The sequence below is a fragment of the Choloepus didactylus genome, chromosome 1, assembly GCF_015220235.1.
Source record: "Choloepus didactylus isolate mChoDid1 chromosome 1, mChoDid1.pri, whole genome shotgun sequence".
NCBI lineage: Eukaryota > Metazoa > Chordata > Mammalia > Pilosa > Megalonychidae > Choloepus > Choloepus didactylus.
Window position 1 is genome coordinate 169,244,126 of NC_051307.1, and position 27,330 is coordinate 169,271,455.

At 35.2% G+C, this 27,330-nt stretch overlaps 1 protein-coding gene across 4 annotated transcripts in view; it reads right to left on the reverse strand.

Moving 5' to 3' along the window:
* TBC1D5 (TBC1 domain family member 5) overlaps window positions 1-27,330 on the reverse strand; it is a 739,731-nt gene that overhangs the window by 443,657 nt on the left and 268,744 nt on the right. The window lies entirely within an intron of this gene.

Below are 27,330 nucleotides of genomic sequence, written 5' to 3' on the forward strand. Positions count from 1 at the left end.
AATGCTATACTAGAAACAATCAATTAATCACAAAAGTAGGCAGTCCCCTTGAAGGACTGGGGGAAAATGTGGAAATATTAAAGTTCCACACCTGGGGAATTTCTGATATTCTCACAAGCATTGGGGACTACCAATTTAGAAGGCTGAGCCCTTTCATTCTTGGGGCTTGCCCTTATGAAGTTTGTTACTGCAAAGGACAGGCTAAAACTACTTACAACTGTGCTTAAGAGTCACCCCCAGAGAACTTCTTTTGTTCCTCAGATGTGGCCAATCTCTCTCTAAGCCAACTCTGCAGGCAAACTCACTGCCCTCCCCACTATGTGGGACATGAATCCTGGGGATGAGCCTGGACCCAGCACCATGGAATTCAGAAAGCCTTCTTGACCAAAAGGGGGAAGAGAAATGAAACAAAATAAAGTTTTAGTGGCTGAGAGATTTCAAATGGAGTCAAGAGGTCATTCAGGAGGTTATTCTTATGTGTTATATAGATATCCCATTTTAGTTTTTAGTGTACTGAAATTGCTAGAAGGAAATACATGAAACTGTTGAACTGCAATCCAGTAGCGTTGATTCTTGAAGACGATTTTATAACTATATAGTTTACATAGCGTGACCATGTGATTGTGAAAACCTTGTGGCTCACACTGCCTTTATCCAGTGTACAGACAGATGTGACCAAAAATGGGGACAAAAATTAAATGAAAAATAGGGGGAAAAGGGGATGGGATGTTTTGTGTGTTCTTTTTAATTTTTATTCTTATTTTTATTTTTTTTCTGGAGTAATGAAAATGTTCAAACATTGATTGTGGTGATGAATGCACAACTATATGATGTTAGTGTGAACAACTGATTGTATACTATGGATGACTATATGGTATGTGAATATATCTCAATAAAACTGAATTTTAAAAAAAAAGTGGTTAGTCAGAAGAATTGAACAAAAGATGTAAAATATATATATAAAAAATAGGTAAAGGGCAGCAGTAAGTTCTTTCTTGACATTAAGTACTTTAAATGTAAATGGATTAAATTATCCAATTAAAAGGCAGAGATTGGAAGAATGGATTAAATAATAGGATCTAATTACATGTTTTCTACAAAAAGCTCACCTTAAATTAAAAGACACAAATAGATTGAAAGTGAAAGGATAAAAAAAGATACTTCATGCAAATAGCAACTAAAAGAAAGCTGGAGTCATGAAATTAATACCAGACAAAAGAGAATTTAAGACAAAAACTGGTACCAAAGACAAAGAAGGACATTATATATTGATAAAAGCATGGATTCATGAAGAAATATAACAATTATAACACACCTAATAAAAGAACCTCAAAATATATGCAACAGAAACTGAAACACTTTAAGAGAGAAACAGTTTCAGTTAAAGACTTCAATATTCTATTTAATATTCTTAAGTATAGAACTAGACTTAAGATTGATAAGGAAATAGAAGACTATAAACCAAATACAGCTAATCAACTTATATAGAAAACACATTTTTCTCAAGTACACATGGAACCTTTTCCAGAACAGATGATATATCAGGCCACAAAATCACAAAATAAGTCTCAATAAATTTTAAAAGACTGAAATAAGAGAAAATATGTTTTCCTACCAAAAGGGAATGAAATTCGAAGTCAATAACAGAAGGAAATGCAGAATATTCATAAATAGGTAGAAATTAAACAATACACTCAAATAACAAATGAGTTAGAGGAAATCACGAGGGAACTTAGAAAATATTTGAGGATGAATGAAAACAAAAACACAAAAACAAAAACTTACAGGATATAGCGTAAGCAATGCCCAGAGGAAAATTCACCTGTAAATGTCTACCTATGTGAAGAAGAAAAAAAAAAAAAAAAAAAACAGATCACAAGACAAAGGTAACAAGTTAACCTAACCCTATAAGGAAATAGGAAAAAAATAAAAGTGCAAGCTAAATCCATAAGGCAGAAGGACGGAAATAACAAAGATTAAACTGGAGAAAAATGAAATAGAGAATAGAAAAACAATGGAGAAAACCCCAAAAGTTGGTTCTGAGAAAAGATTAGCAAAACTGATGAAACTATAGCTAGACTGACCAAGGGAAGAAAGAAGAACACTAAAATGACTAAAATCAAAAGTGAAAGTGAGGCCTTTACAACAGACCTTAAGAAATAAAAAAGATTATAAGAGAATACAATGAACAACTGAATGACATCAAATTAGATAACCTAGATGACACGGACAAGTTCCTAGAGACACACAAAATAGCAAAACTGGAAGAAATGGAAAATCTTAATAGCCTTGTAATCCAACACCTTCATTATAAAAACGCTTAACAAACTAGGGAACTTCCTCAAAATGATAAAGGGCATTTATGAAAACCCCACAGCTAATAATATACTTACTGAAGAAAGACTGAAAGTCTTGCTTAATATCAAAAACAAGACAAGTATGTCCTCTTTCACCAACTATTCAATAGTCAACAGCTAGCCAGAGCAATTAGTCAAGAAAAAAAAAGAACAGACTTCAAATTTTAAAGAAGTAAAATTATCTTTATTTTCAGATGACATGATATTAAATATAGAAAATCCTAAAGAATCTACAAAAATACTATTAGAGCTAATAAATTCAGAGAAGCTGCAAGATATAAGATCAACATGCAAAAATCACGTCTATATACTAGCATAGTACATCATAGTATATCAGTTGCAATCCAGCTAAATTCGGTTCGCATGATAAGTCAAAGGGATCTTTTGATAAGGAGCCTCTAAATTCATGGGAAGAAACAACACTTGGTTTAATAATCCCAATGCTATCAAATCCAGTTTTAAGATTTACTATTTAAGAAAAATTTTGGAAAAAAGCATATCATATTACTCTCTGCCATATTTCCATAATACAGATACTTTAATAGCATACTAATAGTTCTTCCAGAACAAGGGTGGGCAAACCAGGGACCACAGAATAAAGTGGCAAGCCTCCTGTTTTTGCACATAACCTTTTATTGGAATACTGCCATATCCATTTGTTTACATTTTGTCTCTGGCTGCTTTCATGCAACAACAGCACGGTTTGGTTCGCAAACCTAAAATACAGACTCTCTGGTCCTTTAAGAAAAAGAACGCCAATCCCTGTTCTAGAGAATAATCTAGTTTAAAAATTGACCTCAGAATGCTATCTGACATATGTACTGAGGTTTCACCCTCTACCTTGTCAAGGTACATACAAGCATACCTTGTTTTATTACACTTTGTTTTAGTGTGCTTTGAAGATATTAGCATTTTTTTTTGAACATGAAAAAATATGCAATGTAATTAAAGAAGTGTAAATAATGTAAAAAAAATACCCATTGCTTCCTTAAGGTAAAACATTTACATACAAGCTTTATTATTTGGACCACTGGCCTTATAGGGCTTCTTGCTGATAATTTACTCTAATTTTTTTCTTGTGGAATATAACATATTTACATAGACGTGATAACTTTTCAACTGCAATTTACGAAGTACTTGGCAAATTTCAAGGAATGTTATGGGTTAAAGCTCCACAGTTTCAGTTATTTCCTTATTGTAAAATATAACATATATACAAAAAGGTGATAACTTACAAATTACAATTTAACAAGTAGCTTACATAGCAAATTTCAAAGAATGTTATGGGTTACAGTTCCACCATTTCCGTTTTTTCCTTCTAGCTATTCTAGTTAGACTGGTTGTCTAACTTGGAATCTACTCAATGGGTAGAACATATTAAGTCTATTCTTGCAGGGGCTCTTTGGATTGCTGACCAGGTTGAGTCAGGGAAGATGTCTGTGTTAGCACATTGCAGTGATGGTGGAATCACACAGCTCAGCTAACTTCCCTGGCCATGCTCATGTTGGATGGATGCTATCAAACCATCCCAGGATTTGAAGTCCTTGTGGAGGAAGAAGGGCTAAGTTTTGGAAATCCATTTAAACTAAGAGTTGGCCATGGAGATAAGAATCATGCAGATGCAGACAGATTACCTGTTTTCCTTCAGTTTATGGACTGTGTCTGGCAAGAGACAAGACAGTTTCCTATAGCACTGAATTCAATGAATATTTTCTCATTACCATTTTGGACCACCTATATAGCTATTTATTTGAAGCATTCTTCTGCAACAGTGAACAGCAGAGAGGAAAGGAGAATCTTCCCAAAAGGACTGTTACTGTGATCTTACATAAATAGTCACCTTGAAGACTTCACTAATCCTCTCTATGGAAGCGATTCCAAACATGTCCTTTATCCAGTAGCCAGCATGCGCCACCTAGAGCTCTGGGTGGGGTATTAACATACAATGGAATCCACAGATGAAGCCACAGGAGCCTATTCACAACAGATACAAAGAACTTCTTGCTAAAGGAGCAGAGCTCCAAAAAAAAAAAAAAGTAGAGGAACTACAGAGAGAGATTTTCAACAGATCAACCTCATCCTCAAGAGGGCCAGTTATCCTGCAGTGTGTCACTCCTGTCCAAACTGTTCCATGAAAAGACTATTAGATAGGGATATCATTGCTACAAACTCTTGATTACAATGGCAGCTTCATAAGTAAAAGTCTTCTGAATTTAGAACCCATCTATGAGAGAAAGTTCAGTCACTTTATTTCAAATATTTCTAGGTTGTATTTAGAACTGTAGCAGTACAGGTGGCCTAAGTGAAATAATCCCATATATAATAATTATATGATTATAACACTAATCTTATAAGGCACCCGAAGGAAATTAAAATGCATCTTTTCTGGATCTGCAGTGGGAACAAGTTTTTTAAAAGAAGAATTGGCATTTTTTTTTTTTTTTTTATATAAATTGAAGGTCTGGGACAACAATGTATTTAACAAGTCTATCAACACCATTTTTCCAACATCATCTTATCACTTCATGTCTGTGTCAGATTTTGGTAATTTCTCACAATATTTCAACCTTTTGCATTATTACTATATCTGGTATGGTAGGTATCTTTGATGTTACTATTGTAATTGTTTTGGGGTGCCATGAAACACACCCACATAAAACAGCAAACTTAATTGATAAATGTTTGTTCTGCCTGCTCCACTGAATGGCATTCCCATCTCTCTCCTTCTCCTTGGTCTGTCTTATTCCATGGGATCTAACAATATTGAAATAAGGCCAGCTAATAACCCTACACTGGCCTGTAAGTGCTCAAATGAAAGAAAGAGTTGCATGTCTCTCACTTTAAATCAAAAGTTAGTAATGATTAAGCTCAGCGAGGAAGCTGGGATAGGCCAAAAGCTAGGTCTCTTGTGCCAAATAGTTAGCCAAGTTGTGAAAGCAAAGGAAAACTTCTCGAAGGAAATTAAAAGTACCACTCCAGTGAATATACAAATGACAAGAAAGCAAAAACAGCCTTGTATGGAGAAAGTTTTAGGAGTATGGATAGAATTTAAACCAGCTACAACATTCCCTTAAGCCAAAGCCCAATCCAGAGTAAGGTCCTAACTTCCTTCAATTCTATGAAGTCTGAGAGAGGTGTGGAAGCTTCAGAAGAATAGTTTGAAGCCAGCAGCAATTGGTTCATGAGGTTTAAGGAAAGAAACCATCTCCCTAGCATAAAAGTGCAAGGTGAAGCAAGTACTGATGCAGAAGTTGTAGCAAGTTATCTAGAAGATCTAGCTAAGATAACTGATGAAGGTGGTTACACTAAACAATAGATTCTCACTGCAGATGAAACAGCCTTCTACTGGAAGAAGATGCCATTTAGGATTTTCATAGCTAAAGAGGAGAAGTCAATGCCCGTCTTCAAAACTTCAAAGAACAGACTGACTCTCTTACTAGGGGATAATGAAGCTGGTGACTTTATGTTGAATCCAATGCTCATTTACCATTCTGAAAATCCTAGGGCCCTTAAGAATGATGCTAAATCTACTCTGCCTGTGCTCTATAAATGGAACAACAAAGCCTGGGTGACAGGACATCTGTTTACAACATGGTTGACTAAATATTTTAAGCCCAATGTTGAGACCTGTTCTGGTTTGCTAATGCTGCCGTTATGCGAAATACCAGAAATGGATTGGCTTTTTAAAATGGGGTTTATTTGGTTACAAATTTAGAGTCTGAAGGCCATGAAAATGTCCAAATTAAGGAACCAACATGAAGATACCTTCACCAAAGGAAGGCTAATAGCATACGGAAAACCTCTGTTAGCTGAGAAGGCACATGGCTGGCATCTGCTGATCCCAGGTTGTGTTCTAGCTCCTCTCTCAGCATCTGTGCATTCTTCAAAATGTCACGCTTGGGGCATTTTGTCCTCTCTTAGCTTCCCCAAAGCATCAACAAAAGTCTGCTTTCAATGGCCAGCTCCAATATGTGTCTCTCAGCTGCTCTCTAAAATGTCACTCTCCACTGCTCAGAGTTCCTGCTGTCTGTGAACTCTTTTATAGGACTCCAGCAATTTAATTACGACCCACCCTGAATGGGTGGGGTAAAATCTCCATGGAAATTATCTAATCAAAGGTCTTGCCCACAGTTGATTGAGTCACATCTCCATGGAAACATTCAATCAAAGGATTCCAACCTAATCAATCTAATACATCTGCCCCCACAAGACTGCATTAAAGAACATGGTGTTTTGGGGGACCTGATCAGAAAGAAAAAAGATTCCTTTCAAAATATTACTGCTCTCTTACAATGCACTTGGTCATTCAAGAGCTCTGATGGAGATACACAATGAGATTAAAGCTGTTTTCATGCCTGCTAATACAACATCCACTATGAATGAAGCCCATGGATCAAGGAGCATTTTGACGAAATTTCAAGTCTTCTTATTTAAGAAATACATTTCATAAGGCTATAGATGCCATAGATAGCGATTCCACTGATGGATCTGGGCAAATTAAACAGAAAACCTTCTAGAAAGGATTCACCATTCTAGATGCCATTAAGATCATTCATGATTCATGAGAGGAGGTCAAAATACCAATAATAACAGGAGTTTTGAAGAAATTGATTCCAGTCCTCATGGACGACTTTGAGGGGTTCAAGACTTCAGTGGAGGAAGTAACTGCAAGAGAACTAGAATTAGAAATGGAGCCTGAAGATATAACTGAATTGCTGCAATTGCATGATAAAACTTGAAAGAATGAGGTGTTGCTTCTTACAGATGAGCAAAGAAACTTGTTTCTTGAGATGGAATCTACTCCTGTTGAAGATCCTGTAAACATTGCTGAAATGACAACAAAGGATTTAGAATTTTACATAAACTTAGTTGATAAAGCAATGGCAAGGTTTGGGAAGATGGGCTCCAATTTTGAAAAAAATTTCAACTGTTGTAATATGCTATCAAACAGGATCACATGCTACAGAGAAATCTTTTGTGAAAGGAAGGGTCAATTGATGCAGCAAAATTCACTGTTGTCTCATGTTAAGAAATTGCTACGGCTACCCCAACCTTCAGCAACCACCACTGTGATTAGTCAGCAGCCAACACTGAGGCAAGAACTTCCACCAGCAAAAAGATTCCAACTTGCTAAAGGCTCAGATGATGGAAAGTATTTTTTAGCAATAAAGTGTTTTTAAATTAAGGTATATACACTGGCTTTTTTTCAGACTTAATGCTACTGCACACCTAACAGGCTACAGTATAGTGTAAACAAAACTTTTATATTCACTGGGAAACCAAAAAATCCATGTGACTCACTTTATTGTGATATTTGCTTTTTTGCAATAGTCTGGAATCAAACCAACAATATTTCCAAGGTATGGTTATAATCAGGCTGCTCAAAGTCAAAGAAAAGACCTAAGAATGTGGCTGAGTCAATGTTCAGATAATTATGAGAATAGTTCTAATCTAAAGCTAAGGATTGGTCATACCAAAAAAAAGGCTTTACCCACTAAATAAACTGAGAATTTTTAAAAGAATAATTAAGTGAAGGATTAGAGGGTAAAGGCAAAGTTGATGAGTTAGAAAGAACATCTATCCAAAGCAGAGATTATAGGAGGATATGTCTATTCCAGGAATGAGACAGAAGACTTTTATAAATTAAATTTTTGAGCTAAATCAACTGATATATGTATAAGTACAGAGGGTAATGTAATACCCTCTTAATGTAAATGTAATTTTTTATAATGTAATCTCAAGAATCCTTACTCTTGATTATTCTGTAAATTTCAAATAAATTTGTAAAAGGAATAAAGAGAAAAGATATGGTTCTGTTAAAAAAAGTAAAAATCAATGGAAGAGGAGTCTTGGCATCTTGACTTTAAAGACAAATACAAGTTCCCTGGAATTCACTGTAGTTATTAACAATGCGTAAAAGCAGAACAGAATCTATTCCCGATGAAGATGCAGTGAACATTATTGAAATGACAACAACGGATTTAGAATATTACATAAACTCAGACATATTACTCACTTAGAGCTTTCTTAAAAATCTCAATTAATGCCAGGAAACATGGCTGTTCATAGATTAGGGAAGGTGTTTCTGAAATGCTGTAACACTGACATGGGGTGGATCCATCCTCAGCCCTGAAATGAATTAAACACTTTAATATTCTGATATTTCAAAAAAGTTTTAGGCAATTTCTTACAAGACAGGGGAGCTAAGAATGAAGACCAGATAGGAAGACTTGAAAGAAAGCAATTAACTTCTTATACTTGGCTTTTTTTAATGTAACAAATCAATGTCGCTTTTTTTTTAACCTACTAACATTATAGAGATTAGGTATTTAAATCATCAGATTCAAGTCATTCTTCTATTATCCTATAACACTGGTTAACAAATAAATAAACAAACCAATTTAAAACTCTAAAGATAGAGTTAGGAAACTCTATCAAATCGGGGGCCAAATGAGAACTGTTTATTGTAGTATATGTAATAACTAACCAAGTAGTAGTTTATCTATGCTAAAGTCTATTTAAAGGCTTACCTAAATTAATTTTTTACTATTGCTAAGTACATTGTTCTACCAGTAAATCACTCAATCTCTTAATCATCTGACCTATCATCAACCTGGTAGACATCTCAGAATTTGGGATACACAATGAAAATCAATGGGGGATTGTTGCATAAACATTACAAGTGGTAAACACTCAATACATTCCCATGAAATTCTTTCCGAATGAAAGTTATAGTTAATTTTTCAGTCTATATATTATCTAAGCTTCTTGTATTTTACACTTAAATATTTATTTATTGGCTGATTCCACTTCTGCCTGCTTCTTTTTTATTTGCAATTTTATGAATTTTTCTCACTAACCAAAGTAGAAAAACAGAAAGAAAATGAAAGCAATAGAAATGTAAATCAATCAAATTAGGCAAAGTGATTGTCAAACTAACTTTTAAAATTAGAGTACTGACTTATTTGGATTCCATTTATCTCCCCTTCCACATAAAATCACCACTTGATTACACAGCAGTGAATCTTGCTCTCATGTTTACAGAGAATAGCAGATCTATTAATTATGACTAGATTGATAACTCATCTCCTTCCACTTAAACGGTGCATATATATAGAAATAGAAATGTAACCATTTATTCCTGACTGGGTCTTCCAATCTCTGCACAGAAGGTAGAAGTGACCACAGGAGTAGAAACAGTTGCTCACCAGCTCCCTCTAGTTATTAAAGTGAATTATTAGGTCAGGGTCAGAAACAGCCATATGAAAATATAAAAAGCCCACTGCAGAATCAAAACTTTTTATTCCTACCATTTTTATATTCCCCACCATTCTGTTCCCCTTCTTATGGTGATTAATTAAGAATGAAATTGAAATATTATTGCAGTTGTGAGCCAAAACTGGATAAAAATGAGCACTATCACTGTTTGCCAGGACCTGTTACCCTCTCCAACTATCATTAAAAGTTTCCAGTACTATCTATGCAATGATAAATAGGACATGCATTGTTAAAAGTACCAAGAAAAGCACTTGTTTCATTATATTCTTGCAAGCTTTGCTTTCTGGCTTTGTACTTTCTCCTCTATCACTTCATATATATCAGCTCTTCCATAAAATCACTCAGTTCATTAAAAGTTTCTTTCTTTTACAAGGAGCCAAGAACACATTATTACATTTTTCTACATGAAGTATGCTATTAAATAGCTTGTACACTAATTAAAGCAAATGTAATTGTGAGAACACACTGACATTGTTAAAGTAAATTACTCAATTTTTTAACAGTTTCATTTCAAGTGACCTTAAATGTATTAATTGTGATACTAGCAAATTAAATTGAAGAGCATTAAATACATTGTTCTAATATGTCCTAGAGGAGAGAATTCTCCATTACATCAGCATAGGGAAAATAATGATTACATGCCCCACCCCACCCTCCAAACCCCATGTAAAATGCAAGCACACACACATACAATGGTTCAAACAAAAAAGGTCTCACCAGGCTGCATATACTATTTTACTAGAAATAGACCATATGGAAACAACTAAGCTTTATACATGGTTAATTTTAGGGCATTCTTTTATCTCAGATTAAGCCATAATTACTTTACCATTAAACAGTTAAAATGTTGAGAATCGAGAAACAAAAAAAGATTAGTACAGAGGACTGAAACATGAAAACAAATTTTTAAAAAATACTACAATTCCGGGTAAATTGGGTATTACTTATTAAATGCCTAGCACTGTTATATAGATATATATTAAAAAGATATGATCCTGAATCTTAAGAAGAAACTTACAGTTCAAACATATCCTGTGCCATTCCCAGTTACCCACAGTACGCCCCAGCCACAATGACCTTCCTCCAGTTCCTTGAATAAGACAAGCCTATGCTTATTCTAGGGCCTTCCTTTGTATTAAGTCTTCCCTTTGTCTGGACTAGTATTCCTCTATCTGTGTTCCTGTCTCTCTGTCTGTCTCTCTCTCTCTCTCTCTCTCTCTCTCTTATATACTCATCCTCCCATACCTACACCATTCTGTATGCTTTGCCCATTCTTTTCTGTCATTCAGATCTAGCTTAAATATCACCTTCTCAGAGAGACTTTCCCTGACAACCTCATCTAAACTACTCACCCAATCACTCAGCATCTGTAACATCAACTTAGTTTATTTCTCTGCCTAGTATTTTGCATTTTCAGACACTTTTTATTTCTGTATTTACTTTTCATATTTTATTATCTAACACTCTCATGCTAAAATGCAAATTCCATGAGAGAAAACACCTGGTCCACTTGTTCACCATTCTATCCCAAGAGACTAGATCTCAATAAATATTTGTGAATGAATGAACAAACATTAGGTGTGGCCTGCGCCCCTTACAGTGATTAAATGTACGTGCCTTCATGATCTCTATTCAGTTATCAAGTATCAATAAATTTTCTGAACCATTATGCCAACATATCCGATTGAAAATCTATCAGTTCAATAAAACAGACCTATTCACAAGTCCAATTAAAGATACAGATTCATAGCAGTGTACTAAATTTGGTTGAAATCAGTCATATTCTATAAAAATTTTCAGTAAGCAGAAAAGTGAGGAGGTCAAAGGTCACTGATATCTCTGCATTTGGGAGAAGAAAGAAGGGGGAAGAAGTAGGAGAATAAATAAATTTAAGTACACATATTCCCATAAAAGATTATTGGCTCACAATTGCCTCATATCTGAATTGAATAAGTAAAGCTAAATTCTTGATACTTATCTTTTGATAAACCAAAGCTAGTGAGTTCTCCCCCGCCCAAATGAAATTTAAAATATTTGTAAATTCAGAAAAGGCAAAGCAATCACCATAATTTACAGGAATACAGTAATAATCAAGTAGTAGAATATCAGATCACTTCCAAAAATTCAAGTAAATCATATTTTTAATTCGGAGATGTAATAAAAGAAAATGACCACATAAAGTAAATAATTTGAGATATTACAATTTTTATGAATTACTATTGTTTTACTTTATACCACTTAAAATACTCAGATATTCTGAAAATGTGAAAATAAAAAAGCTTGAAGCTAATATAATGTTTCTTCCCTTGTGCTTTCCTATATTCTCATATGGGATTCCTTCTTAGGAAATTTCACAACTTCAAGAAGCAGAACAGTCAAACTCCAGAAGAGAATGCAAATATTGTATGAAAAAAGACGTCACATTTCAAAACATCTATTTGATTAACAAGCATTCCCTTCTTCCAGTAGAGTGATGACAAACTAATATAATTTATTTTCAATTCTCATAGAATACAAAAATAAAAAACATTTGAGTTTAATGATATGACAAGGCAAAGCAAATTCTCAAAACTTTTGGTAAAGACATCTTACAAGAACAGAACAATGCCAGAGACCAATTACAGAAAACACCTGCATTAAAAAAAAAAAAACTGGAGATATGAAATAATACAAATACCACAACAAAACCAGATGTCTTATTTTACCATCAATTACGTACATAACTTCTAAACTGCTAAAATATATATGAACATCTACAAATATAATACAGATTAAAACTCTGTCAGTACATTGACTATTCTGTCCTTGCTATTCAAAAAAATTATTGGAATATATGATTTTTAAAATTCACCTAAAAAGAAACCTAGGCAATAGGTCTTGTTGCATCTTCTAACCTTACCTAGGTTACAACAAAATGTGTAAATACATTGAAGACATCATGTAGTGTGAAATAAGCCAGACACAAAAGGACAAATATTGTATAGTCTCAGTGATATGAAATAATTGGAATAAACAAACTCCTCGAGTTAGAATCTACAACATAGGTTACAACATAGGCTGGGGTAAGGGTAGGGAATAGGGAGTTAAGGCTTTAAATATACAGTTTCTACTCGGGATGATGGAAAAGTTTTAATAATGGTGATGGTAGCATAATGTTCAGTGCTGTTAATTACATTCAGAAGTAGGAGAATAAATAAATTTAAGTACACATATTATGAATGTAATTAACAGCAATAAATTAATATATTGGAATGTGGTTAAAAGGGGAAAATTTAGGTTATATACATGTTAGTAGAATAAAAATTAAAAAAAAAAAAAAGAAAGAAACCACAGGACTGTATAACACAGTGAACCCTAATATAAACCATGAACTACAGTTAATAGTACAAATGTACCACACTAATGCAAGGTGTTAATAATAGGGTAGCATATGGGAACTCTCTGTTTTATGCATAATTTTTCCGTAAACCTATAATTTATCTAATAAAAAAAGAAAAAAGGAAAAAATACATTAAGGTAGAGATATTCTTTGCAGACAAACTTTGCCCAAAGTGAGGGGTACTACCAAGTTACTGTTTTTCTGCCTGGCGCCAGGGCCAAAGGTGAGATCTTTTCTTCTAGGACATGGAGAAATGAATAATATGAAGGTACAGCCACAAGGTGGCTCAAGGACTCTTCATACATTTCCAACTCTAAAGTAACTCTCAAGGAGTCTATCTATCCCCTCAAACAAATAAAGATAATTGCAAAGCCAATGGAAGATTTGAAAGAAAACTAAAACCCAAATTCAATTAATAAAAAGAAATGGACAACTAATTTAAAAATGATCAGAACTGGGACCAGGAGTCTTTTATTTATTTATTTATTTATTTTCTTATCTCAAGGGTATAGATTTAACCAAGTTTCATTGTTACTATGAAGATGTCTAACTTGCTAAATCTCAATTCACTGGAAGAGAACAAATACATAAAAATCCACATTTAATCACCCAAATCTAATATTAAAGAGTAAGTTGGAACATTCTTATCATTTAATGTTTATTATTGCTATCTAACTACTCTATTTTAATGTTAATTCCAAATGAGATTTGAGATTCTCTTCCACTTTCTGATGAGTTAGTGATACCCTGGAAATGGCTTAACCATTAATTATAGATTATCAAACTCTTTCCATCAACAAATGATATATTTTTCTCCTTTCATACTCTATTTAATCTATGTAATCTCTGAACCATCTGGAAGCTCTCAAATCCATGGCTTCCATAATTTTCGCACTCTATCTTTCCCCTACTTTGACTTTTCCTCTAATATTCTGTTAAGTACTGCTTCCTCCACCCAATCCTAATCATGGGGAATTTCTATAAATCAGTCATCAGCTCTCCCTTTTCTCTTTTCTTATCTGTCTCATACTTAACAACTGACATTTCTGGAGGAAGACTCTCAGATCTCTCACAGTCTTAGAAATTCAAGTTTCTCATTTCAAAATTTCTTTTGGACGGTTTAATTTAGAACTGGGCATGGTATGTTCACTGCTTTCTGATGTAACATCTACCTATTGTCATACCATGCAACAAAATCTATTTTTAAAGGGACATCCTTTAAAACCATCCATATTTCATCCTTGTTACTGTCAGTTTAAGAACTTACAGTTTACTCTAATTTATTTAACAATCTTTATATTCAATAAAGCTATCATTTTCCTTGATGCCTTTATACCCTTACTTACAGTTTTTCATCTAACTAAACCTCTGTTCTTCGTGACATCTAGGAGCATTTTTTATAAAAAGACATTTCAAGCTAGGAAGTATCAAAATCAGTATGGGTCAAAATTATTATATGGAGCTAATGAGAATATTGAGCTGATTTCATGGTTACAACGAAACAATGCTCCTCTGAATTAATGCATTTAGCAAAAACTTACATAAGAATACTTAAAAGATGTGATAAAAACCACATAATTATTTTCTTAGGAATTTAGAAAATATCTTAGAAAGGCACATTTAAGATAAAATGCATAACATTTCAAACTATAAAGAAGCATTGTGAAAAGCTTGCCACTACCCAAACCCACCATCCCTCATATCCTTGTCACTCTTGGACTTCAAGCAAAACATTAGCCCCCGTTAACCTCTTCAGGACTCCCATCGCTACACTATACTCCATGTGTGCTGCATCTCCTCTGACTCCACCCTCCTAAAACCTTCTGCTCCACCTTATGAGAATATTCTTCCAAATTCTTATAGCTCAATTTTCCTTCATCAATAAATTCTTCCACCATCAACTTCCTTGCCTACTGTCCACCTATTGCACTTCTCTAACAAAACTACTCTGCATTTTTTGTGTTTTTAAATCCTGGCTACTGAATGCTGATGAACATAATCACACAAATTTACAAGCTGGTGTCATCTATAAACTTATGACATCCCGGCACTTATTCACTAAGTTCCAGACCCATGCATCAAAACCTTCTGGGTGTCTCCATTTGAAAGTCAAAATGGACATGACATAATGGACAGTCACATCTGAAACTGAATTTAAGATAATCTCTGTACACATGCACATACCCCGCACTAAAGTTCCCTATGTTAATAAAGGTATTATCATAGACCTAATTGGTCAACCCATTTGGAAATCTGGATGGCACTTCAACCTCTCCCCTATGACTTCCCAACATCCAATCAATTATCAAGTACTGTCAATTCCACCTCCTAAATACCTCTCAAATGTTTCCACTTCTCTTCATTTCCATAGTTACTTTCCTGGAATAGGTCATTATCATCTCTCACTGAAGTACTGCAAAAAGGCTTCTTAACTGATTGTTCCACTTCCAATCTTGCCCCACCACCGTAGTTTACTCACTTTACAGTAGCTAAAATAATCTTTTTAAAATGCAAATTTGACCATAATATTCCTTTACTAGACAACACATTGTTTTTAGAATAAAGCAGCTTCATGCCCCTATTTTCAATCTCTTTAGTGGTCATTTCTTCTTTGAACTCTAGCCTTCAACCATAATTAAATTCTTTCTGTTCAGCAGAAGGCCAGTTCTTTCTCTCTTTCAGGAATCAGCACATACTCTTTACTTACTCAGTCACCAGGCTAACAGCTACTCATCATTCAGGTTTTGATTTAGAGAGGTCTCACACCTTTCTTGACACACCACGATCATAAATCTAAGATTTTCCATCCATGTACTACCTGAGCATACTCTAATTCCTTTGGAAAGCACTTATAATTCTCTAATTTCATTGCCATTGACTTTACCCTGCCTCCCTCCTACAACCGTGACACCAAATCCTGCCTATTAACCATAAACAATATGGTATTCAGGACTATGTTTACCTGTTTCAATGTTTAATTTCCATACGCAAAACAATGCCTGAAATATACAAGGCACTCAAATATTCACTGAATGACAATAAATAAACTTTAAAAGTGTAGTAAACTTAAGACAACCTATACCACTCTAGATTGTTCATTCTATTTAAGCTAAACAATATTTGCTATATAATACATATATAAGTTTCAGAGACCAGAAATTAAAAACACTGTCTTCATAACACTTAAATCAGGACCTATGTATATAAAACGTATATGTCAAACATAAGCATACTACTTGTAATCTATGCCCCCAAATTATGGCCATGAATTTCTTGGACAAGTAATCATTTCCTTAGCTTTTCCCTTGCTAAGTAATTTTTTCTGTAGGTTAATTAGGATATAATAACTTGATATTTATTTGCCAGAATATTCCCTCCATTTGGTTCTTAAGGAAACCATTAATATGTACCATAATGAAAAAAGAAATATGGTAGAAGTGAATTTTAAAAGGGACTTGAAAAAAGAAAAGAAGAAAATTTCAAATAGTAGAATAATCAGGGACACATGATTTCATATATTAAAATTAGGATAGGAAGAAGAAAGATAAAGGAGGACAAGATAGATTAAGCAGTTATTGATTAAGGTGAGTGAGTAGAGGAGCTCAAATCAGAAAAACACAGTTCATTCATCAATTCATTAACTATTTATTGAGTGGTTACCATGAGCCAAGCATAGAAAAAGTTCCAACATGGCTCCTGCCCTCATAAAGTTTATACTTTAAACAAGGCGACAAACAATAAACAAGGAAACAAATTAACATAGGATTACATATTATACTGAGTGCTATAAAGTAATAGAAAATAATGGTAGAGAACAACAGCATGTGGGAAAATTCAAAAGTCTAGGAATACTCTGCACATCTGAGGAAGGCCAGGTGGGCAACAATATTGCCTTGCAAATCATGGGCAAGTGTTTGGATTTTATTATTAGTGCAATGAGAAACCACCAAAGAGTTTTAAGTTGGGGAGGGAAATGAAAAGATTTTTCCTCCCTAATATGCCTCGAGTTAATTAGACAAAGGTCTTAAAGTGACTAGGATGCCTCAGAAAGCATGCTATACTTTAGTCAGAGCAAATCTGTTCTTTACTCAAATCAAAATCCACCGCTGTGGATTTCTGTTTAATAATGCAGAAAACTACATCGAACACCATCATGGGACAACAGTATTTTATTGCATCAACTTCAGCTAACTTATTTAACTATTATCAATTTCTTAATCAATAAAGCCAGGGCTCTCCCTTCTAGTTCTAAAACCTTATAATTTTATAATGGAAAGAAAGGAAGATTGGTACAAAAACAAAACTACAGGAGTTTATAATAGAGTGGGTGGGATCCTGAATGTCCTGGAATTTTTTTAAGTACTAAATATTTTATACACGAAGATAGAAAGTCTTAAAACTTAGATATACAAAAAGGCAAATATAGTAATAGCTCATTATGTGACTACTATGAAACCTATAAAAAACAAGGTGAGTACAATGGCATATAAAATTGAAGCAAAACACTGACATTCGTTAAAAAAAAAATCACTATTCTTAAGAGACCTAATAGAGGAAAATGTTCTTCATCATGATCAACATTCTGTACTTTATGAAAATGACTAGTCATTATCAGAATATTATTTCATTAATGTTACATTTCTTTTACTCTTGACATTTTGATATCTTCAGTTTAAAATAAAATGCTTGGAGAGGTGGGGCAAGATGGCGGGAGAGGCAGGGCAAGATGGCAGAGTAGTGAGGTGTACATTTTAGTTACTCCTCCAGGGCAGTAGGTAGAAAGCCAGGAACTGCGTGGACCGGACACCGCAGAGCAATTTGACTTTGGGCATAGTTCATACAACACTCATGAACACGTGGAACTGCTGAGTTCAGAGAAATCTAAGTTTTCGGAGCCAGGGGACCTGCGCCCCTCCCTGCCAGGCTCAGTCCCATGGGAGGAGGGGCCATCAGCACTGGGAATGAGGAGAGAAAACTGCAGTTGCGGCTCTTATCGGAAACTCATTCTACTGATCCAAACTCCAATCATACGTAGACTGAGACCAGACACCGAAGAATCCAGGAGCAGCCAGCCCAGCGGAGAGGAGATAGGTATAGCAAAAACAGCAAGAAATACACAGAAATAAAAGTGGAGGCTTTTTGGAGTTCTGGTGAACATAGAAAGGGGAAGGGCAGAGCTCAGGCAGAGTCAGGCAAATATGCAAATTCAGAAGAAAAACCGGTTTCTCTGGCCCCCTGGACCATTCCTTAATGGTCCTAATTGCCTTGTCTCTTAGCATTTCAATCACCCATTAGATCTGCAAGGAGGGCCTTCCACCCCGCCCCCTTACTTTTTTAATCTTGTTCTCTTGTTCTAAAACAATTACTCTAAGAAGCCCAATAGAGAAAGCCTCAAAACCTTGCAAGTTGGGCAAGTTAAGACAAGAGCAGAACTAAGAGAGCTCTGAGACACAAGGCAATAAGTCCGATGGCTGAGAAAATTCACTAAACACCACAAATTCCCAAGAAAAGGGGGGCATCCTCTCACAGCCATCATCCCAGTGGACAGGGAACACGCCTGCCCGTCACTGGCCAAAGAGCCCAGAGCTGCCCCAGACAACCCAGTGTGATGGGAAGTGCTTCTGATAACAGATGCACACACCACAAAATCAGGCATGGACATTAGCCTTCCCTGCACCCTCAGCTGGTGGTCCCAGAGTTGGTAAGGCAGAGCAGTGTGAATTAACACGCCCCATTCAGCCATCCTTTCAGCAAGCTTGGAATGCCTCTACACAGCCCTGCAGCGCAGAACCGCCCTGGGGGGACAGCGCTCACCTGTGACATAGCACAGTCATCCCTTGACAGAGGACCTGGGGGTGCACAGCCTGGAAGAGGGACCCACTCGTAAGTCTCAGGGGCCATATGCCAATACCAAGGACTTGTGGGTCACCGGCAGACACAAACTGTGGCAAGACTGAACTGAAGGATTAGACTATTGCAGCAGCTTTAAATCTCCAGGAACACCAGGGAGATTTGATTGTTAGAGCTGCCCCCGCTCTCTGACCACTCAGACACACGCCCCATATACAGGGTGGGCAACACCAACTACACACACAAGCTTGGTACACCAGTTGGACCCCACAAGACTCACACCCACACACACCACAAAGACAAAGTGGGGGAGAACTGGCTTGAGGGGAATAGGTGGCTTGCGGACACCACCTGCTGGTTAGTTAGAGAAAGTGTACTCCAGGAAGCTGTAGATCTGATAAATTAGAGAAAAGATTTTAACCAGTTTACAAATCCTAAAAGAACCCTATCAAGTTAAGCAAATGCCAAGAGGCCAAAAACAACAGGAAATTTTAAAGCATATGAAAAAAAACAGACGATATGGATAACCCAAGCCCAAGCACCCAAATCCAAAGATCAGAGGAGACACAGTATTTGGAAAAATTAATCAAAGAACTAAAGATGAACAATGAGACCATGGTACAGGATATAAAGGACATCAGTAAGACCCTAGAAGAGCATAAGAAAGAAATTGCAAGAGTAAATAATAGACGATCTTATGGAAATTAAGGAAACTGCTGACCAAATTAAAAAGATTCTGGATACTCATAGAACAAGACTAGAAGAAGTTGAACAACGAATCAGTGACCTGGAAGACGACAGAAAAGAAAACGAAAGAACAAAAGAAATAATGGACAAAAAAATTTAAAAAATCGAAAGGGACCTCAGGGATCTGACAGATCAAATAAAACATCCAAAGATAAGACTCATCGGTGTTCCAGAAGGGGAAGAGAAGGGTAAAGGTCTAGGAAGAGCATACAAAGAAATTGTTGGCGAAAACTTACCAAATCTTCTAAACACCATAAATACACAAATCATAAATACCCAGCAAACTCCAAATAGAATAAATCCAAATAAACCCACTCGGAGACATATTCTGATCACACTGTCAAATATAGAAGAGAAGGAGCAAGTTCTGAAAGCAGCAAAAGAAAAGCAATTCACCACATACAAAGGAAACAACATAAGACTAAGTAATGACTCCTCAGCAGCCACCATGGAGGTGAGAAGACAGTGGCATGATATATTTAAAATTGTGAGGAAGAAAAATTGTCAACCAAGAATTCTTTATCCAGCAAAGCTCTCCTTCAAATTTGAGGGAGAGCTTAAATTCTTCACAGACAAACAAATGCTGAGAGAATTTGCTAACAAGAGACCTGCCCTACTGGAGATACTAAAGAGAGCCCTAAAGACAGAGGAACGAAGAAAGGAGAGAGAGACATGGAGAAAGGTTCAGTACTAAAGAGATTCAGTATGGGTACATAAAAGGATATTAATAGAGAGAAAAAATATATATGACAAACATAAACCAAAGGATAAGATGACTGATTCAAGAAATGCCTTCACGGTTAAAATGTTGATTGTAAATGGATTAAACTCCCCAATTAAAAGATATGGATTCAGAGAATGGATTAAAAAAAATGAACCATCAATATGTTGCATACAAGAGACTCATCTTAGACACAGGGACACAAAGAAACTGAAAGTGAAAGGATGGAAAAAAATATTTCATGCAAGCTACAGCCAAAAGAAAGCAGGTGTAGCAATATTAATCTCAGATAAAATAGACTTTAAATGAAAGGATGTTATGAGAGACAAAGAAGGCCAATACATACTAATAAAAGGGGTGATTCAACAACAAGAAATAACAATCATAAATTTTTATGCACCCAATCAACGTGCCACAAAATACATGAGCGAAACACTGGCAAAATTAAAGGAAGCAATTGATGTTTCCAAAATAATTGTGGGAGACTTCAACACATCACTCTCTCCTATAGATAGATCAACCAGACAGAAGACCAGTAAGGAAACTGAAAACCTAAACAATCTGATAAATGAATTGGATTTAACAGACATATATAGAACACTACATCCCAAATCACCAGGATACACATACTTCTCTAGTGCTTATGGAACTTTCTCCAGAATAGAACATATGCTGGGATATAAAACAAGCCTCAATAAATTTAAAAAGATTGAAATTATTCAAAGCACATTCTCTGACCACAATGGAATACAATTAGAAGTCAATAACCATCAGAGACTTAGAAAATTCACAAATACCTGGAAGTTAAAACAACACACTCCTAAACAATCAGTGGGTTAAAGAAGAAACATCAAGAGAAATTGCTAAATATATAGAGACAAATGAAAATGAGAACACAACATACCAAAACCTATGGAATGCAGCAAAAGCGGTACTGAGGGGGAAATTTATACCAGTAAATGCATGTATTAAAAAGGAAGAAAGAGCCAAAATCAAAGAACTAATGGATCAACTGAAGAAGCCAGTAAATGAACAGCAAATCAATCCTAAATCAAGCAGAAGAAAAGGAATAACAAGGATTAAAGCAGAAATAAATGACATAGAGCACAAAAAAACAATAGAGAGGATAAATAACACCAAAGTTGGTTCTTTGAGAAGATCAACAAGATTGACAAGCCCCTAGCTAGACTGACAAAATCAAAAAGAGAGAAGACCCAGATAAACAAAACAATGAATGAGAAAGGTGACATTACTGCAGATCCTAAGGAAATTAAAAAAATTATAAGAGGATACTATGAACAACTGTATGGCAACAAACTGGATAATGTCGAGGAAATGGACAATTTCCTGGAAACATATGAACAACCTAGACTGACCAGAGAAGAAACAGAAGACCTCAACCAACCAATCACAAGCAAAGAGATCCAATCAGTCATCAAAAAGCTTCCCACAAATAAATGCCCAGGGCCAGATGGCTTCACAGGGGAATTCTACCAAAATTTCCAAAAAGACCTGACAGCAATCTTACACCCTTTAAAAATATCAAAGAAAATGGAATGCTACCTAACTCATTTTATAAAGCTAACATCAATCTAATATGAAAACCAGGCAAAGATGCTACAAAAAAGGAAAACTACAGGCCTATCTTCCTAATGAATATAGATGCAAAAATTCTCAACAAAATACTTGCAAATCAAATCCACAGACACATTAAAAAAATCATACACCATGACCAAGTGGGGTTCATTCCAGGCATGCAAGGATGGTTCAACATAAGAAAATCAATTAATGTATTGTAACACATTAACGAATCAGAAAAGAAAAATCAAATGATCATATCAATAGATGCTGAAAAAGCATTCGACAAAATCCAACATCATTTTTTGATAAAAACACTTCAAAAGGCAGGAATTGAAGGAAACTTCCTCAATATGATAAAGAGCATACAGGAGAAACCCACAGCCAGCATAATACTCAATGGTGAGAGACTGAAAGCCTTCCCTCTAAGATCAGGAACAAGACAAGGATGCCCGCTATCACCACTGGTATTCAACATTGTGCTAGAAGTGCTAGCCAGGGCAATCTGGCAAGACAAAGAAATAAAAGGCATCCACATTGGAAAGGAAGAAGTAAAACTGTCATTGTTTGCAGATGATATGATCTTATATCTAGAAAACCCTGAGACATCGACGATACAGCTACTAGAGCTAATAATAAACAAAATTGGCAAAGTAGCGGGATACAAGATTAATGCACATATGTCAGTAATGTTTCTATATGCTAGAAATGAACAAACTGAAGAGACACTCAAGAAAAAGATACCATTTTCAATAGCAACTAAAAAAATCAAGTACCTAGGAATAAACTTAACCAAAGATGCAAAAGACCTATACAAAGAAAACTACATAACTCTACTAAAAGAAATAGAAGGGGCCCTTAAAAGATGGTAAAGTATTCCATGTTCATGGATAGGAGGGCTAAATGTCATTAACACGTCAATTCTACCCAAACTCAACTACAGATTCAATGCAATCCCAATCAAAATTCCAACAACCTACTTTGCAGACTTGGAAAAGTTAGTTATCAAATTTATTTGGAAAGGGAAGATGCCTCGAATTGCTAAAGACACTCTAAAAAATAAAAATAAAGTGGGAGGACTTACACTCCCTGTCTTTGAAGCTTATTATAAAGCCACAGTTGTCAAAACAGCATGGTATTGGCACAAAGATAGACATATTGATCAATGGAATCGAATTGAGAATTCGGAGATAGACCCCCAGATCTATGGCTGACTAATCTTTGATAAGGCCCCCAAAGTCACTGAACTGGGTCATAATGGTCTTTTCAACAAATGGGGTTGGGAGAGTTGGATATCCATATCCAAACGAATGAAAGAGGACCCCTACCTCATACCCTACACAAAAATTAATTCAAAATGGATCAAAGATCTCAATATTAAAGACAGTACCATAAAACTCCTAGAAGATAATGTAGAGAAACATCTTCAAGACCTTGTATTAGGCAGCCACTTCCTAGACTTTACACCTAAAGCACAAACAACAAAAGAAAAAATAGATAAATTGGAACTCATCAAGCTCAGAACTTTCTTTACCTCAAAGGAATTTGTCAAAAAGGTAAAGCAGCAGCCAACTCAATGGGAAAACATTTTTGGCAACCATGTATCTGACAAAAGACTGATATCATGCATATACAAAGAAATCCTACAACTCAATGACGATAGTACAGACAGCCCAATTATAAAGAAGGCAAAAGATATGACAAGACGGTTCTCTGAAGAGGAAATATAAAGGGGCAAGAAACACATGAAAAAATGTTCAGCTTCTCTAGCTATTAGAGAGATGCAAATTAAGACCACAACGAGATACCATCTCATACCAATTAGAATGGCTGCCATTAAACAAACAGGAAACTACAAATGCTGGAAGGGATGTGGAGACATTGGAAGTCTTATTCATTGTTGGTGGGACTGTATAATGGTTCAGCCACTCTGGAAGTCAGTCTGGCAGTTCCTTATAACACTAGATATAGAGTTACCCTTCGATCCAGCGATTGCACTTCTCGGTATATACCCGGATGATCTGAAAGCAGTGACATGAACAGATATCTGCATGCCAATGTTCATAGCAGCATTATTCACAATTGCCCCCAAATGTCCTTCAACAGATGAGTGGATAAATAAAATGTGGTACATACATACAATGGAATACTATGCAGCAGTAAGAAGGAATGATGATGTGCTACATATGACAACATGGATGAACCTTGAAGACATAATGCTAAGCGAAATAACTCAGGCACAAAAAGCGAAATATTATATGCTACTACTAATGTGAACATTGAAAAATGTAAAACTAATGGTTTAAAATGTAGAATGTAGGGGACTAGTGATAGAGAGCAATTAAGTAAGGGGTAACGATAATCCAATAAGAACAGATAAGCTATCATTGGTAAATTTAACGTTCTGGGAATGCCCAGGAGTGACTATGGTCTGTTAATTTCTGATGGGTATAGTAGGAACAAGTTCACAGAAATGTTGCTATATTAGGTTACTTTCTGGGGGTAGAGTTGGAACATGTTGGAAGTAAAGTAGTTATCTCAGGTTAGTTGTCTTTTTCTTACTCCATCATTATGGTCTGTTTGAAATGTTCCTTTATTGTATGTTTTTTAAATTTTTTATTTTTTTATTTTTTATACCGTTGATTAAAAAAAAAAGAGTTAATTAAAAAACAAAAAAAAAAACAAGGAAAAAATATGCAGAGCCCCCTTGAGGTGCTGGTGGAGACTGCAGGGGTGTTGGGCTTCCCCACCTCCATGGCTGCTAATGTGCTCACAGACATAGGGGACTGGTGGTTTGATTGGCTGAGCCCTCTACCACAGGACTTGCCCTTGGGAAGACTGTTGCTGCAAAGGAGAGGCTAGGCCTCCCTAGAATTGTGCCTAAGAGCCTCCTCCCAAATGCCTCTTTGTTGCTCAGATGTAGCCCTCTCTCTCTAGCTAAGTCAACTTGGCAGGTGAAATCACTGCCCTCCCCTCTACGTGGGATCAGACACACAGGGAAGTGAATCTCCCTGGCAACGTGGAATATGACTCCTGGGGAGGAATGCAGACCCGGCATCGTGGGATGGAGAACATCTTCTTGACCAAAAGGGGGAAGTGAAAGGAAATAAACTTCAGTGGCAGAGAGATTCCAAAAGGAGCCGAGGGTTCACTCTGGTGGGCACACTTACGCACAATATAGACAACCCTTTTTAGGTTCTAATGAATTGGGGTAGCTGGTGGTAGATACTTGAAACTATCAAACTACAACCCAGAACCCATGAATCTTGAAGACGACTGTATAAAAATGTAGCTTATGAGGGGTGACAATGTGATTGGGAAAGCCATATGGACCACACTCCCCTTTGTCTAGTTTATGGATGGATGAGTAGAAAAATGGGGGAAGTGAAAAAACAAACAAACAAAGGCACCCAGTGTTATTTTTTACTTTAACTGCTCTTTTTCACTTCAATTATTCTTCTTGTTATTTGTGGTAATGAAGGTGTCAGGGATTGATTTTGGTGATGAATGCACAACTATGTAATGGTACTGTGAACAACTGAATGCACAATTTGTTTTGTATGACTGCATGGTATGTGAACATATCTCATATGAATTTAAAAAATAATTTTAAAAAAACGCTTGCTTTTTGTGTAATTGATTATCAAAAGTTATATGCTAAGAATTAATAACATGCATACTCTAACATTTTGACTTTTTTTTATGGTTTCAACTGAATTACTAGCAACTATCAATAACTAATTTCCCTTTGATTAAAAAAAAATGCCATACTTTCTACTTTCTTCTTTATTTGAAAAAGAAATTCAAGCAGTTAAAAGTTCAATTCAGATGGAAAATATCTAAGATTTTACACGTATAGATCCATATAGTTCTTTTTTCTGCCTGACACCACTTTCCTCAACCACCCATTGAAATAATATGTCATTTTCTCTCTACCATTCCGCTTATATGGTTATTTTTGCTAATCGTTTCCAGAATTCTCAGAATCATTTAACATTACGTTAAAATTCAAATTTGCAAAATAACACTCATTTTTACTTATGGAATCTATAATAGGAATTTAAAAAATAATTATATGACTTTTACACAGGCAAATGTAACCTGCCAAACACTGGAGTAACCAAACAGTGGTTACTCCAGTGTTTGACTACTTGCAAACTAAGTTATCCAGTAGCCAGAAAGTCCCAAAAGGTTGTGGCAAAATGTGTAAAAGGCTTTAAATCCATAGAGAACCCACAGAAGACATATATTAAAAAAGCAAACATACTGGAAAAGCAATGCTTCTTCAAATAAATATGACAACCAGGTTAAAATTCAACAACATATTTTTCTGCAGAAATCCCTGAAGATGAAATAGTTGCTTTATTTAAAATATTTAGATATACAATGCACAAAACCCACCACTACTATTAGTAACCTTTATGGATTTGAAGACCCAGATATTTACATATCTTTCTTTCTGCATGTTCCTGTGCCTGTATGTGTGTTTTGTATATATTTTTAACAGTTGACAGCTGTTTTAGAGCATACAGAGATGCCAAGCTGAATGAGGGTCTTGATTACTTCAAGATTAGCTATCTAAAGTTTCTATTCATTTTAAGTGTTGTTAGTTGGAAGAGTCATTAGTCACTTCCTTGTCTCATAGAACATCAGCATACATTTACATTGTTAATGAACATTTGGGGTAAATGAATTAATGGCACTTTTAAACATCAATTCAGTGCTAATAACTTTGTATGTCATAGAAATGTTAGAATAGGATATAAACGAAAACCTTTTCAGTAAAGGTAACTACTCATTCCTGCAAACAATAAAGGATAAAATTAATTTAAAATGTTTTTTTTAACCAGGTTTAAAAAAATCAATATTTAATGAAATAGAGTAGACAAAAATATATACTTACACACACACAAAACAAACCACTATGTTATAAAATAAAGACAAAAACCAAAAACATTATGAAAAATCTGTGAAACTATTTTTTATACTTACAACAAATACATACTCACTTTTAAATCACCTACTTATAAAAGCACTGCTTCCAAAATAATTTCACTTATATAATTATGAGTGCTTCTTTATAGGAGTTACGTTTAAAAGGAAATGTTTACTAGGAAAGATATTATTCTTACAACTTACCAAGATATTAAAATGCTGAAATTGAAACAGAAACTAAATTTTTCTCATATTATCAAACCTTCAATAAACAAGTCTTTGGAATATTAACAACAAATATAAATATAAAAAAAAACCTGTAAGACAAATTTTCAATAAAAATAACAATGGTACTTGTATAATCTAAAAAGTATTAAAGATGTACAAAAAGCATAAATACACTCCATATAGTCAGGAGCTTCTACACTACAGAAATAGCCACTTTAAGTAGAAATCAATTTTTTTAATTCACCAAACATGAGTTA